Raw genomic sequence first — 17,870 nt, forward strand, 5'->3', positions numbered from 1 at the left:
TTATATAATATATTATTCTTAAAAAGTATATTTACTCCCCCTCATAGAAACATCACTTGAGATCTCTGAGTCGCCGCATTTTAATGTTGTGCACTAGTTTTTCAAAGGTTGCGGTAGGTAATGCCTTTGTAAATAAGTCTGTCAGGTTATCCTTCGAATAAATTTGTTGTATAGTGATGTCGCCATTTTCTTCAAGATCATGAGTGTAGAAAAACTTCGATGAAATATGTTTTGTTCTATATTCTTTAATATATCCTTCTTTGATTTGGGATATACATGTTGTGTTGTCTTCATATAATATCATTGGAAGATTTTTACTAGAAGAAACCACATGTTCCACGAATGTGTTGATTCATTGATCTTAGTCATACACATTCTTAACTATCCTCGTGAATTGCAAGAATTTCAACATGATTTGAGGAAGTGGTTGTTATGGTATGTTTCACCAATCGCCATGATATAGCAGTTCCTCTAGATAAACCTATTTGAGATCTAGCTTTGTGTGATTAGATAAATATCCAGAATCTACACAACCAACTATGTCAAAATTTGATTTATTTGAATAAAACATACACATGTCGATTGTTCCTCGGTGATAAAGGAGTATATGCTTAATTTTGTTCCAATGTCTTTTTGTTGGAAAAGAACTATATCTTGTTAATAAATGTAATGAAAATGAAATATCTGGTCTTGTATTATTAGCAAGATACATAAATGCATCAATTGCACTAAGATATGGTACATCAGGACCAATAAGTTCCTCATTATCATCTCGAGGTCGAAATATATCTTTCTTCACATCTAGTGAACGAACTTCCATTGGAATGTTTAATGGATGTGGTTTATCCATATAAAATATTTTCAAAACTTTTCCTGTATAAGTTGACTGATGAACAAATATCTCATATGCTAAATGCTCAATTTTCAAGCCAAGACAAATTTTTGTTTTTCCAAGATCTTTCATCTCAAATTCTTTCTTAAGATATTCTATTGCTTCTGAAAGCTATTCAGGAGTTCCAATTATAATTATGTCACCAACATATACAGTTATAGTAGCAAATTTTGACTGTGATTTCTTTATAAAAACACATGGACATATTGGATTGTTTTGATATCCTTCTTTCAACAAATATCCACTCAGGCGATTGTACCACATTTGTCCTGATTGTTTCAATCCATATAACGATCTCCGTAACTTTATTAAATACAATTCTTGGGAATTTGATTTATATGTTTCAGGTACCTTAAATTCTTATGAGATTCTCATATAAATAGCATTATCAAGAGATTTATATAAATATGCTGTGACTATATCTATAAGATGCATATCCGGACTTTCATATACAGTCAGACCGATTAAATATCTTAGTGTAATTGCATCCACCATAGGAGATTACGTCTTTTCATAATCAATACCAGGTATAATACCAGGTATTTGTGAAAAACCTTGTGTAACTAGTCTTGTTTTATATCTTGTGACCTCATTATTTTCATTTTTTTCTTATAAATACCCATTTGTATCTCACAAGTTTGACACCTTCTGGTGTTCGGACTACTGATAAAAAAAACCTAAGTTTTTTAAATGAGTTTAATTTTGTCTCAATTGCTTCTTTCCACTGAAGCCAATCTTTTCTATATTGACATTCTTCAACAAATTTTGGTTTAAAATCCTCATTTTCAGATATAATATTAAGAGCAACATTATACGCAAAAATGTTATCAATAACTACATGAGTTCGGTTCCATCTTTTTCCTATTGTGGCTAGTTTATTGAAATCTCATTATTATCTTTATATATTCCACCTTCCTCATTAGTTATGTCATGAATTTCTTCATGGATATTTACATCCTCAACCAAGTCTTTTTGACTATTAATTATTTTTCTTTTTCGAGAATTTTTATCTTTGAAAAACACTGATCTACCACGCTTTTAACATGTTCCAGACTCATTGATGACAACTTGCTGCATTGGGATATCAATTTTCGATGGAGCATTTGCAGTTGGTATATGTGACTTAGTTATTTTCTTTGCATCTATAAATGCATCTGGGAACTGACTTGCTATATTTTGCAAATGAATTATCTTCTTAACTTCAAGTTCACATTGTTCTATACGGGGACTAAAATGAGACAAGAACGATGTATTCCATGTAATTTATTTTTCCAACTTCCTCCCCCTAATATTGGAGAATTTGTCTCATTAAAATGACAATCAGCAAATTGTGTAGTAAATACATCATGTCACACTCCCACCCAGATTATCCTCTGAATCCGAAAAGGGATGTGAAGATAGCAGTCACCAACCCTCTTATGGCAACAACTGTCCAATCTGTTCCTGTTTACCTATCTCCTTAGATCCTGTTAAACTTGATTAGCAATTTATAATGTCTACAACTTATCATAATCTCATCATCAAACCACTGCACATATATATATATACCTGCTAATCAGCTACCAAATCAACATACATTAATAGATTTTGAAAACTTAAATTTAATACAACAATAGTTTAACAAAAGTCCTACCTTTTTCCCCCATGACATGTACAGAAAAAACTAGGGTCTAACAGAATATAGTGGACCACTTAAACTATAAAATGTTGGGAAGATCTTGAGTAGTAACTGGCTGGCAAATCTGCAAAGTTTTAGGATGTCGACCGCTGCCTGGGGAGATAAAACATTTAAAGAATGAGCTTAAAATTCCCAACGAGTGACTACTTTAAGAAACATGCTTTTATACATAAAACAACATAAACATGCTTATCATAAAACCATTGCATACTCATTTTTCAGGGTTTGGAAATACAACTAAAAACATAGAAACATAGTATATGGAAGCCCTGAAGTAAAATTCATCATTAGTCTCCTGAGGCATTAGGACAAGTGGGAGATTGTTGGGATTGGTGTCCTAATTCTCCCAGAGTCTCGTAGTTTGTAATCTGTACACATTGTTATGAATAAAATAAGAGTTATTTTATTTGACATTTACTCATATCCAATAAACAAAACTCCATGGTTATTGTATGTAAACTTAAGTATGTATATGAGATATACAAGTGGATCATGCCTTAAGTGATAACCTAAATAGGTCTGTAGTATAAGGATTAAGAAGGGATACCTGGCCTTTGTGATACTACGGATACGACCCGCTTTATAGAGGTTTCCGAGTGTTGTGAACTACTACAGATGCTAGATCCTGACCATTCATGTGGAGACATGCGAGCGGGGGTGTCCTATATAAAGAGTTTATATAAGACCGGACTATGAGATGACTAGTTTCTGTATATAAGGCCATTGATACTTGAGACTTACATCTCACATAAACGACCATAGGTGATATGACATCAATCTTGAGTGTTTTGAGTTTGCAGTGTTCGTGTGGTGGTCGCTGTGATCGTGCTGTGTTGCGATCGCTGTGTTCGAGCGTTCATGTGTTGCAGTCTTGGAGATTGAACGAGCGTTCTTGATCGAGGGATTTTGAAGATGAGTCTTCAAAGGTATGTATAATTCTATCCCTTGAACTTATGTAAAGCATGTTGTAATTTCGTATTATGCATAACCTATTAGTTTCAGTTTCTTGATTGTAATTGTGTATGTTCAAATACGAATAGAATTTAGAATGATTATTCCACTGCTCATGGAAATCCTCATGTCTGATTTCCTTCATTTGGTATCAGAGCCAGGTTGTTCTAATATTCCAAATTGCACTTCTGCGTTTGTGTTAATTTTTAAATGCGTTTGTGGATGCGTTTGTGGTGGGTTTTCTACATTGCGTTTAAGTTTTAAATGCGTTTGTGGATGGCGTTGATGAATGTTTATGGGTTAATTGCCTCTGTTTAATTTTTTTTTAAATTACAAAGTGTTAATTTGTAAGGGTCTCTATGTTTTTTGGCATAATTGACATGAAATTGAGTCTGTAATTCAAAGTGTTTGAGTTTTTCGAGTCGTTCGTGATGAAGTTTTGAAGCATAGAGATGCAAATCTCAGCGAAGAAGAAGACCAAGAGTTGGTCATGTCATGTAGCCTCAGGTAAACGGTCGGTGGGATTTGGCTAAACGATCGTGTAGTATTTACTAAACGATGGGGTAAAGCGTTTACTCTATCGCGTAGCGTTGGTTGCCCGATCGCGTAAATGCTGGAGGTAAACGATTGAGTGGGAGCATTTGATGCTCATCGTTTAATAAAAGATGCGTGCACTAAACGATCGTGTAGTTAGCATGCCTAATCGCATACTTACTTACTACATGATCACACGATATACGATACTTAGGTGCTTGCTCAATGATCGTTTAGACGATTGCGCTTCACCGCGTTGTTGTCATTTAGAGATTGCGTTATGTGTTGCACGCTGCACGATCGCGTACCTCATGCTTCATCGCATAGTAAAAGATACACGATCGTTTAGCTTTGGAAGCGTAGGTAAACGATGGATAAAGTGTTTACTCTTTTGTGTAGATGATCACATGTTTTTTGGTACATGATCAGTGGAGACGCGGATTTCAACCGGATGGTTCAAGACCCGGTTTGCCTATTTGAACCTGTGACTCTTTGTTTTTGTAATAGTTAGCTTGTAGTTTTGAGGTTTTGAGACTAATTATCCTAGTTTATCAACATTTTGTTTTATATACATGAGATGTATATGGTTTATATGGCATAGTGTATGACATATAGATTTACAACCCACCTTAGGTTGTGCAATTATTCATGTATGATGTATTATAAGAGTTATAATATGGCATGTTGAAATTACAAGAAAGCATGTGCATGCATCATGAAATATAGGAGTTATATTTATGCATCCAGTAAGCATATTCATGCATCATCTTTATATTATAAGCGTTATAGTATAAGGGTGAATGGAAACATGTTTTGCTTGGTTCGTTGCTGTTTTGTATAAGTGTTATATAAAAAGTAGCAATGAATGAACAATGCATGAAGCATGACACTTAGGCTGTTTGTAAAAGTTATGAATACCTTGTATGTGTTTTCTTTGCATTGTGAATGTTTTTGGTTGTTTCTGTTATAAGCGTTATAATAGAAATTAGACTAAAATCGATTAGAAATAGTTGCATGCGGACTTAGGCAAACTCATATTTTAAAGGGTTTTAAAACTGGACTGAGATAGACCTAAGTTCAAAGGTTTTAATAGGATTAGCAACCTAGTTTTAATCTTTTTAAATCGGTTTAATAGAATTAAATTGATTGACATAAAAGATTAAAATTGTATTAAATCTATCTATAAGGGACCTTTTGTCTAAGGTGGGTTCTGTCTAGACTGGGATATTTAAGCTGACGGAAACGGAACACCCCCTACCTAGGAAGCTACCTGGAAAGGTGAATTAGATAGATTTTCTGCAAGCATGTGACATTTGGTCAAAAACTCTGTTAAAGAGTTTAATGGATGATGATCAAAAGTTGATAAACAATCCAAGGTAAATGTTACTCTTGGACAAACCTAAATTGTCACTTAGTTAAAATTCTTAATCGTGTTTTTTCTAAGTAAACTAAACCCCAAGTTATAAAATGCTCAGTGGGAGGAAGATATGTATCTGATATGTCAATGATTCCACTCACGTTTCTCCCTAAATGTCCATGCCTTGAGATTCATGTTTGGCCTCGTGGTGCCCTGAGAGCATCCCTCTTCAGATGGTGTTTGCATGAGTCAATATTAAGGTGGATGTAGAGAGTGTTTATAGTAAGTGGGTGAAGGGTGTGTGTCAACACATCCTACGGTCTTTGTCATTGGTTCACATCGTGGGATCATTTTTTACTCCCTCGTGGTGCCTTGGGAGCGTCCCTCTCGGATGGGTTTTGTGCAGTTGGTCAATATCAAGGTGAACTCCAGAAATGGATAGGGCCACTTTAGTTTTTTCCCCAATCAGATTTTTTCCATTCAGATTGGCTGCTTGGGGCGGAACTCTAGGGCCTAATAGCCTAAAATGGTGGGTCACACTTATGGGAAATTGTTAAGCAAGTTAATGATTTCTTGACCAAATCAATGATGGCTAGTCATTATAGAAGCAAGAGTTGTTCTGGTATTAATGGCTGGTTGAGAATGTCTCAATTCAGAGGAGGGATAAATTGACCACCCTTCGGCGGCTTTTGTCCTAAACCTTTGAAGTGTCATTGCGAAATTAGATGTCACACGGGGTTCATGTTAGTTTTGCTAACCCATATTGGATGTTGTATGTTTTTCAACAGTTATTTGCTTAAAACCTAACGTAGGTCAATGTGTTTTTGTTTTCAACAACATGTTTGATTTTCCATTTAATGCCTCTAATTTGACCGATTACATACAGTGGAAAAAGTCTTGTAAAACGTATTTCGTGGTAAACGACCTCGAATTTGTCATGGTTGAAAAGTGTCTTCAAGTCCCGACCTTTGATGCACCGCGAAGTGTTTGAAGTGCATATGAGGTGTGGATGCAGGCTAATTCATTGGCTCGACTTCACATATTGGCTAGCATACTTGATGTTCTGGCCAAAAAGGTTGAAAACATGGTCATTGCATGTGAGATCATGAACTCGTTGCAAGATTTTTTTGAATGCCAGTTCTTACTTTTTGAGCATAGAGGAATTGATGACAAAACCAGTAGTGTCAGTTCCCAAGTTAAACTCTAGGAAGAGGAAGCAAGTGTTGCTGACTCTGTTAAAGTTTATAGAAAATAAGTGTTCTCTAAAATGGGACTTCGAGCTTATTTAAGTTCTGAGACTGATCCCACTACTCTCCAAAAAAGGAGGATGTCTAACGACAGTAAATGTGATTTATTAGTCTTGGAGACGTGTTTGGTAGAGAATGATGATTCTGCCCGGATCCTTGATTCAACTGCTACTAATCACGTCAGTTCCTCTTACCAAAATTTTAGTTTCTGGCAAACATTGCCACAGGAAGAGTTGAATCTTTGAGTCAATACTGGTGAAGTTGTTGCTGTAGGTAGGATGAAGTTATTTTTGGACAAGAAACGTTATCTAATACTGGATAATGTTTTCGTAGTTCCTCATATCAAAAGGAATTTAATCTCGGTATCTTGTCTCATTGAACAAGGGTATACCATCTATTTTCTGAGAATAAAGTGTTTATTTTCAAGAATAGAATGGAGATTGGTTTTGGTTCAATGGAAAGTAACTTATATGTACTAAGGCCATTAGTCATAGAAGCCTTGTTTAATACTGAAATGTTTAGTACAACGAGAACAACTAAAAGACCAAAGGTTTCTCCTAAGGAAAACGACCATCTTTGGCATCTAAAGTTAGGTCACATCAATCTCAATAGGATTGAGCAGTTGGTGAAAAGTGGACTTCTAAAGAGTTTAAAAGAAAACTCATTGTCGGTGTGTGAATCATGCCTCAAAAGCAAGATGACCAAATGACCTTTTACTGGAAAAGGTTACAGAGCTAAGGAAGCCTTGGAACTTGTACATTCTGACCTCTATGGTCCGACGAGTGTTAAAGCTCAAGGTGGGCATGGATATTTTTTCTCATTCACAGATGATTATTCAAGGTACGGGTATCTCTACCTAATGCAACATAAGTCTGAAGCTCTTGACAAGTTCAAGGAGTATAAGTCTAAAGTTGAATATTTGTTATGTAAAAAGATAAAAACACTATAATTTGATTGTGGTGGAGAGTATACGATCTCCAATTCCAGAACTATATGATAGAACATGGGATTGCATCCCAACTCTTGGCCCCAGGTACACCTCAGCAGAATGGTGTATCAGAAAGAAAAAACAGAACCTTGTTGGACATGGTTCGGTCTATGATGAGTTATGCTCATCTTCCAGATTCGTTTTGGGGTTTTGCAGTAGAGACTACATACAACATTCTAAACAACGTTCCCTCGAAAAGTGTCTCTGAAACACCTTTTGAGTTGTGGAGAGCCCGTAAAGGTAGTTTACACCACTTCAGGATTTGGGGGTGTCTGGCACATGTGCTTGTGACTAACTCGAAGAAGCTGGAACCGCGTTCGAAAGATTGCCTCTTTGTAGGCTACCCCAGGGAAATAAGGAGTGGATACTTCTATGATCCGAGTGAGAACAAAGTGTTTGTTTCTACAAATGCTATCTTCTTGAAAGAAGACCACATCCAGGATCATAAACCACGAAGTAAGCTTGTTTTACGTGAGATTTCTAGTGAGACCGAGACTACTTAGGATTCAACAAGAGTTGTTGAATAGATTGACAGATCAACAAGAGTTGTTGAGGTCGGTACATGTAACACCCCGAATTTTTGTTCTTAATGTAATTTCAGTATTTTCAATTATTTGAGGACATTTTTGTCAAAGTTGGATTAAATTTTAGTTAATGTCAAAATAAAGATTTTATTGGGAAAATTGGATTAATTCTGAAATTTAGGGTGTGATGACATAATTTTAATCTAAGCTACAAGTCCATGTTCCCGTTACCAGTTCCCCGGCAACGGCGCCATAAACTTGACACGCAGATTTTTAAGTCTTTATCATCATACAAGCTCATCATAAACTTGTAATGCATGTATGAATATGAATGAATCCTATGTCATACAACACATGGATGATTGCGATGATATGCAATATTACTTCTAGATATGCGTTATTAATGAATGTTCTTATAGTATGTTGTGCGTTGTCACAAGTTTCCTTGCGTTAAAACCAAGTATAATTTCACCACAAATTTTTCAGTGTGATCCGAGGTCGAACACAGGGATTGTTTTAGGTTGATTGCGTCATATTTGTGATATATGTGACCGAGGGTTTTTCAATTTAATAAAAGTGTTGTTTGTACATGCGATAAAGTAAATTGTGCATTAAAGTAAAGATAAGCGATAAAAATGTGATAATAAAGTAAATTGAGATGAAAGTAAAGTGTGATAAAATAAACCTAAATTATGATGATACAAGATACAGGTTACATGATACAAGATATCAAGGTTGAGACTGACTGTGAAGAATATACAAAGATCATGTTATACGGTGGCAAGGCTTATGTGCAAAATAGAAAGAGAAAAGATAATTAATATAAACAGCGCAAGTTTCTTAATTGTGTTAAAGATATAAGTACACCTCTCGGTGATCGACCACATTTCCTACATCTCTGTGGTGAAACAGGGACGAACGTAGTGAACGCAAGGTTGCTTCCATCTCTGGAAGTACTTTTTGCTTTAGTTAATGCATTCTTCTAACCTTCTCTCGACAGACCAGAATGGCATCTTCACTTCTACTCTCACAGTTGAAGATGTCGTCTAGCATGCTTTAGCTAAACATCTTTATTTCTTTAGTACAGATTAATTTACTTGTTTAATTCATATTAATCACTAAGGGATTAAGAAAACATTGTGGAGAAAGCGATTAATGGAGGAACGGAAATAGACAGAAATGTGGAAATGAAAGTGATCATGACATTTAATTATAAAATCAAGCGTCTGATACATGGTTGTGAATGATTTAGACTAAGAAGATGAAATACAATTGATGAATAAGAGTTAGAAACAAATACAGAAGAGTGCCAATGTCTTGACACCGATTTGGATGGAGAGATTGCTTGCCGGCGTAGATGGAGTGAATGGAAGGATGAGCTTCCCTCTCAGGCTTGCTCAATCGGTAGAGTTGATCTAGGTATAGAGCTTCACGGTGGGGATTTAGAATGATTCGCCCTGAGACTCACCTCTCGACCTTGTCATTTTTCTTCCCGGATCTTCTCCGATCAGCACTCAGATCAACCTCTCTCTCAATAGCCTCATATCAATTATCCTGTGTATCAAGTATATCTTCCAGTGAATTCTTTGAGGGTATTTATAGGTGAAAGCTTTGACTCTTTGACTTATGGTCCTCGCTGTATTTTTATGGAAATTTCGAGAATGGTGGAATAAGTATTCCTTCTGTTATGCAAACAGTTTGTCGAAAATGCACAAAGGTTAGTTGTACACGTGTCAAAATCCTCCGTGATTGTGCTGCTCATTTGCATCTTCGATTTTGTGCCTGCATGCAGTGTTGTTTTTATTACCGCATGCGGTTGAAGTTCAGCTTTGGATCAATTGTCGCATGCACCGTCATTGCGTTGATCGTTTATTCATTCTTGAAAGATGAGCGCAATGCGACGTAGATGCGTTAATCTTTCTCTCTTGAGCCATGAGCGATTACGGTGACTGGATATCTTGCAAAACATACTTGAAATATTCTTTTCTACCATCGCAATGGTGTTAGTGGGTGTATTGACGACAATTTATAATTATTGTATTTCTTAGCTAATTTCCATACAATTGATGCAACGTTCCTCTCTTTTGGCCGCAATATTTAAATAAAGTAGTATAAATAACTTGTATTTCTATAAGTTATCACACCCCCAAATTTAGATATATGCTTGTCCTCAAGCATATCTTCTACTAAGGCAATAAAGCTCAATTCCTATCCTATATTCTTGCGTCGATTGGTTGCTCCGAATGCTCCACTTAGGTACATTACTTGACAATGCAATTTCCTTCTATCCTTGCTAATTCATAACAAAGCCTTACTTTATTCTTCTATACTACAAATTTCTGCTCAAAAATGCTTTTCTAGTTTCGAAAAGAATGTTCACCTCTTCTTTATCAAAACAACTTGATGCGTCTGTATGCGGTAGTCAAACTTTGCGTCATTTATTAGAGACTGTTGATCATGGTTACACTCTTCATTTTGTCTTGTTCCCACGGGTGTCATGCGAACATCCAACCACCGTTGTGTGCCAATTTCAACTTTAACTCATGAATTTCAGAGGAGTTGTCTCTTGCATTCTTTTATTTATTTTTTCTTTTCTTTTTTCTCTTTTCATATTGCATTGTTCTTGGAAACTCACCTTCGTTTTGACTTGCTCCCATGGGTGTCATGCGAGCATCCAACTACGAGCAGGTTCCTTTCACAACTAACTCTTATCAGGTTGGGAATGTTTTTGGGTTTTCCATTGCGCTGACATTGGAGTTGATATGAAAACTTTTTTTTTTTTTTTGGAAATGAATGCATTTTTCTTAATGAACGCATAATCTTGATCTCATCTGCTCAGATCTTCCCCACCCCCAAATTTAGAGATGCGCAAGGTCCTCATTATGTTGTTTGGACAAACTAGACAAACACTTAGAAAAAATTTCAAAAAGAAGGTTTGAGCAGAACTTTGAAGGGAAAAAGGTAAAGTATTGCTAAACTATGAATTAACTAAGTGTTAGTTAGAAATTACAAAGTGTGGAAAATGTTACTAAGTGTAAACATATTATACATCATGGCAGGCAATGAATAACACAGAAAGAAAGATTAAGAACATCGCAAATTGACAAAGGATGATAAAGAAAAAGGCACATGCAAATAGAGAGAATTGCTACTTAGTTGTATTGAAAATTAATTAAGTATACAAATAATTAAAAATTAACGCAATACAAAAATTATTGGCCTGTACAAAGAATCAAAGAATTTCATTAACTTAGAAAAATAATGAATTGAATAAAAATACAGAATGGCCGCATAAAAATGTAAAGATTATTGTTGAAGAGCAGGAGGGTCTAGAGGAGGGTTCTGATGCGGTACGGGTGGAGTCTCTTCGAACATCAGACACTGCCTGAGATGCGCAGGCACCGTGGGACCATGAAGATATGCTGTTAGAAAATTAAAGTACTCATGGTTGCGCTCTGCAAGTTGTCTTTGGTGGCGATGGATTGTATAAATGTTGCGCTGAATATTAATCAATGCCTCCATTGACGTAGCAGCACTGCGCTTTTTATTATCGATTTGCTCCATTACCACATCAAATTTCTGGTTGAAGAAGGCCTGTTACTGAGCGAAGAGTTTTTGTTGTTGGGAGAAAAGGGATCGGATTTCTGCTAATTCAGCAGCGAACAAGGTGATAGTGGGTGGTGCCTGCGATGTCTCGCCAGCAACGTTTTGGGTTGGGCAAAGGTGCCTTCACCCAAATCATGTGGGTCATCAATATGCGACGATGGAAGGGAATATTACAGTGATGATGCTGAAGGTGAGGATGGGGCTGCTGGATATGCGGTTGGAGAATTTGGGGCAAGGAGAAGGTTGATAAAGTGCTCAGGAAGGGAAGAAGAAGAAGGTTGTGCGGGAGGGCTTAGAGGGCTTGGAAGGCGGATTACTAAGGGTAAAGGGTCCAAAGGTTCTATCTCTTGCGATGGTAATTCCTGGACCTTTTCTTTTCCCTTATCATCTCTATGCTATCTTTTTGGCTTGAGTTCTTACGGCGCATTGAGATCGATTGCGAGCCTCTTTAAAGGTAACTCTAGGCAATATGGGGAGTCTTTGAGGAGCAACCTCAGGATTTTGATATTGTTGAGGCCGTGGACTTCTTGCATGGGCTCTTCCTCAATGCCTACGCCCATTGACAGGCACAGACTTGAGATAGTCCATGGAAAGAAGTATTGTCCTCTAATGTGCCCCACAAAGCCTCAAATTTGACTTGCGATCAACCGGCCTATATCGATTGGAATGTTGTGCGCAATGCAATATGCGGCCATAACTCGATCTCTTGAAATTGTCTTGTCATGGGAAGTTGGGATCAGCCACTTTTTAACTAAATAATCCCAAAGCCTTGCCTCCGAAAGCAGTGTCTTGGATGCAAGGGTTTTGATGCCTTTTAAAGAAATCGACCACTTAGTGCCCGGTTGCGTTAATACTCGCAGCGCATCTTCCATCTGTTCTTCCGTGGGATCATCAATGACTTTGTTGCTCGGTGCATCTGGGTTATCCTTCATTTGGTATAGTTCATTGATGTCCCTTGCGCTGAAAGACATCACTTGCCCTTTTATGGTCACCACATCCTTGGTGCCATGTAGTCGTCCATGATAGAAGTCGCGCACTACCTTTGGAACAACAATGGCTGGGCACTGGCAAAATGTATCCCAACCATGCTCCACGATCACGCTCGTGATTAGATCTGGTAGTGGCGTTGGCGTAGGGAAAAATCCCATCTCCATCAACAAATCGTCATTCTCTTTCTTTCTTGATGGACGTACCTTTGCCAACGCGGGCTTGCTGCTTTCTGTGATCGCTTTGCCCTTTCCTTTGGCCAACGCAAGGCGGGATTGTTGCCTTTGTTTTCTTTCCCATTCCTTGCATTGTCCCTTCTTTTCTCGCTCGACAAGTTCCTTGCCCTTCTTCTTAATTAAACATTGCCTATTGGCTTCACGCTTCCTTTCCTTCTCTTCTCTCATTCTCTTTTCTTCTTTTGCTTTCTTTTTCTTTTCTTCTTCTTCCTGTTCTCTCACTTCTCTTTCAAACTCTTCCACCAACTGCTTAGAGGCCAACAAAAGGCGTTGTTCCTCTTTGATCCGCCTTATTTCTTCAAGCCTCGAGATCTCGTTATTGTGGCAAACCTTCTCATCATGCAGTCTTCTTCTTCTATCACCTTCTATGGTGATGAGTTTCGCCTGCTCCATTTTCTCTTGTCTCTCTTCCTCTTCCTTTCTCCACCTTTCCTTTTCTTCTAATGCGATGATCAAAATTGAAGGGTCAACGATAGACCCCTGCAACGCATTTTCCTTGCGACGCCGCATCAGGGGGGGTAACTTCTCCTTCTTCGCCTTCATCGGCCGCAACCAATTTCGTTGTTTCAAGTTGCGCCGAGGTTGCAAGTTGCACTGGTTCCCCCCTGTCCTCCCTCACGGAGGTGGATTCTCCATCCATTTCTGGGCTTGCAACCCTTTTCTTCTTTTCTTCTTCCTTCTNCCTGCAACGCATTTTCCTTGCGACGCCGCATCAGGGGGGGTAACTTCTCCTTCTTCACCTTCATCGGCCGCAACCAATTTCGTTGTTTCAGGTTGCGGCGACTCCCTAAGTTGCACTGGTTCCCCCCTGTCCTCCCTCACGAAGGTGGATTCTTCATCCATTTCTAGGCTTGCAACCCTTTTCTTCTTTTCTTCTTCCTTCTTCAGGCGCCTTTCCTTATGCCTGTGCTCTTTCCTTTCTTTCTTCTCTTTCTTTTTCCTTAGCTTGGCCTCCTCATCTTCTTCATCCTCCTTCTTTTCTTTATTCTTTTTCTCTTTGTGATGATGGGATGGCTCACCTTCTCCAATATTCTTTCCCTTGTTCTTCTTTTTCTCCTCTTCCACCTCTTATTGCTTCTCTGCTGTGACTTCTTCTAATGCGACTTTGATGGGTCCGTCATAGGATTCTACTTGCGTAGTTTCCTCAGGATCCCTTATGGCTAGAGTGCTTCTCCTTGTCTCATCTTCCATCATTTTCTCTACCACCACAACTTCCTCCGTCACTGCCACTTCCTCAGTCACCTCCACCGTCACCTGCTTTGTAGACAGGGGTTGATTTACAACCCCTACCTCGGGTAGTCCTCCTCCTTCCTCCAAGTTACTCAGAATGTTTTCGAATACCTCATTGTCATCTCGTCTCTTCTTTTCGCTTTCACTGGAAACTGCTGGAGTTGAGAGTGGGGTGCTTTCAGTACTTTTCCCCCTTTTGAACTATAGTGGTCTAACGGCTAAAGGGTTTCACTAGGGTCTTACGGCGATTCTAGGAACAGTGTGAGGTTGAGCAGCAAGATGGCGACTAGCAGCAAGGAATGCTGCTTCTCGCATGGAAAGTTGGTCTGTTGAAGGTGTTGAGGGTGAAGCGGAAGGTTGGGAAGTTTGGTCGGCCATGGATGTTGAGGTGAAAGAGAGCTGGAAAACGTTAGGGTTTTAGGGAAGAAGAAAGCTCGATATGCAGGGGCACTAGGATTTCAGATTGCAAATGAGGCAAAGTGTGCTCACAGATGGGAAAGTCCTTTTTATAGGTTGGGCCTTAGTGGGCCCAACGCTATTTTTGCAGTGGCAGACCTCGAGACACTCAAAAGGCCCACCATTTGAACTCCCCTCATTTATGAGGTTTGAGAGTAAATGTCCTTTCGTCTGCAGACTCATCATTTCTTTGGAATATGGAACGATTGGACTTCTCAATTTTACAAAAAGAATTATCTTTAATATTTTATTAGAATGGACGCAAGGAAAAGATTAACGCAATGTGTTCACCAATGCAAATGCATCTTTGCAGAGGATGGGCAACAATGCATACATCCCCGCAACACACCCCTCAGCTAAACGCATTTCTGGAGGATCGGGTGCACGGTATTGCTACCAGCGCAACACTACCTCAACATAGTGCATTTTGCTATGGACGGGCGAAGGACACACGCGCGCGCAACACACTCCTCAATGCAATTATTTGAATTGGATGAACGCAAAGTGTACCTTGTTGGTTTAGGATGGGTCCATTATCGCCATGCATATTGGATGTGTTTTATTTTATTATTATTAAAAATTTAATTTAATTTATTTTTTTTTCATCAACGCAAGTTGCTATGACTTACGGTAATAAAATTTCTTCTCATTACTCAATCATTCACCAATTAAAGAATAAGGCATTAAATATAGAAAAGTTAAAGGAATTAAAGCAAACACAGAAATAAATGCACGGACAGTAAATGAAGAATAAATTCATAAAGTCATGAAACAAATTAAAGGAAGCAGTAAAGACAAAGTTCAGAAATTCATAAAGACGAGAATTAGAGAAAGCATTTAAACATAAATGTGAGATATGGACCGGAAGATGACGTTCTTTGCATGAGCATAATCCACACCTCTGCAGGCGATCCATCTTGCCTGCCCAATGTCCTCAGGGACATTGCTCCTTTCCATGAGATCCTGGGGCTTCGGAGTTGCTGGGCAACATACCAGGTGTTCTATTTCTAAGCTCAGAGGCCAGCTGGCCCACTTGAATCTCTAAGTTTCAAATTCAAGACGTCTGCGCTTGCATCACTGCATCATTTCTGTCTATATACTGTTTGAGCAGGGCCTCCAATGAGCTTCAAGATGTGTTTGAAGATGAGGGTTGTTGATTATGCAATTGCCATGGTTGCCCCTGATTCGAGTTATGGTGAAAAGGATGAGGGTTCCCTCGATTTCCACTTTGATGGTTGCGAGGCCTCCCTTGGTTAGGATTCCCTCCCCAACCAAAGTTAGAATGGTTCCTCTAACCTGGATTGTAGGTGTTGCTGAAGGGGTTTTTTTGGATGGCGCATACTTGTTGGATATTTGATGGGCACATTTCTGCTACATGAGCCCCTCCACAATTAACGCAACTTATTGCAGCCACTTGAGCTGGTGCAGCGGGTTGCGCTAATTGTTGGGAGATGGCTCCTTGATTGATTGCCATCGATTGGAGTATTGAGGTCACTGCGGCCATTTGAGCTGCCAAAGTGGTCATTGTCTCCGCAGGGACAATGGCAGTGTCATTCTTCCTTCTTTCAGAGCCTCTGCCTCCATAACCATCATCAATCCAGTCATCCATGTTCCGCGATATATGGTCAAGGATGACCTTGGCCTCGGTATACGTCTTGTCCATAAAACCTACCGTCACGGGGTATCCCGATATGCTAGCAATTCTTTACCAATCTTCGAAATCGCACGCAGGCAGTGCTCAGGGTCTCAGGTCTCATTGTCCATTTTCTCAAAGTTCAGCACATCCTTTCGTCGCCTTTCGTTGACGGCCGAGAGGAAGAACTTCTTCATGAATCGCTCCACCAGCTGATCCCATGATGTAATCTCGTTCGACTTCAGTGAGTGAGCCCACCTCTTGGCTTCGTCCCTCAAGGTGTAAGGTAATAAATACAGTCTAATACCCTCAGGGGTAACGCCAAGTAATGAGAAGTTTTCGCACATTTCGACAAAACTGGTCAAGTGGGCATGCGGGTCTTCACCTTGCAGACCCCCAAATTGCCCTGTGCTCTGGATCATTTGAAGCATAACCGGTTTCATTTCGAACCTTGCGTTCTCCTCTACTGTAGGCCTCGAAATTCCAGGCGAAAAATCGTAAAGGTTAGGCGCCGCGTAGTTCTTTGTGGAACTGTTACGATCAGCGGCAAGGAAGACTGGGTCCTGCGCTGGCCGTACCGCCCTTGATTTCCTACGGGAGCCGCATTGTCCATATTATCTGCCATATCAGCTGCTCTCTTTCACCTTGCTCGATTCTGGCATGCCCGTGTGCGAAAGGTATGCTCGATCTCTAGGTCAGCTACGAATTCTGGTTCGGTACCAGTACTCATAAACTGTCAGACTGCTCTCCGTGTTGAACAGCCAGTACAAAGAGATCTGTCCTGCAAAATACCACAAACATACTTAAACAATAACCGTGACTGTCTCTTATACACATCTAGATGTGTATAAGAGACAGGTATAAAGAGATCTGTCTTACAAAATACCATAAACACATTCAAACAATAACCGTTAACCCATCCCCAGCAACGACGCCATAAACTTGATGACATATTTTTAATCTAAGCTACAAGTCCATGTTCCCGTTACCAGTTCCCCAGCAACGGCGCCATAAACTTACACGTAGATTTTTAAGTCTTTATCATCATACAAGCTCAACATAAACTTGTAACATATGTATGAATATGAATGAATCTTATGTCATACAATGCATGGATGATTGCGATGATATGCGATACTACTTCTAGATATGCGTTATTAATGAATGTTCTTGTAGTATGTTGTGCGTTGTCACAAGTTTCCTTGCGTTGAAACCAAGTATAATTTCATCGCAAGTTTCTCGATGTGATCCGAGGTCGAACACAGGGATTGTTTTAGGTTGACTGCGTCATATTTGTGATATATGCGATCGGGGGTTTTTCAATTTAATAAAAGTGTTGTTTGTACATGCGATAAAGTAAATTGTGCATTAAAGTAAAAATAAGCGATAAAAATGCAATAATGAAGTAAATTGCGATGAAAGTCAAGTGTGATAAAATAAACCTAAGCTATGATGATACAAGATACAGGTTACATGATACAAGATATCGAGGTTGAGACTGAATGTGAGGAATATACAAAGATCGTGTTATGCGGTGGCAAGGCTTATGTG

This window comes from Benincasa hispida, chromosome 10, assembly GCF_009727055.1.
Source record: "Benincasa hispida cultivar B227 chromosome 10, ASM972705v1, whole genome shotgun sequence".
In the NCBI taxonomy this organism is placed as follows: Eukaryota; Viridiplantae; Streptophyta; class Magnoliopsida; order Cucurbitales; family Cucurbitaceae; genus Benincasa; species Benincasa hispida.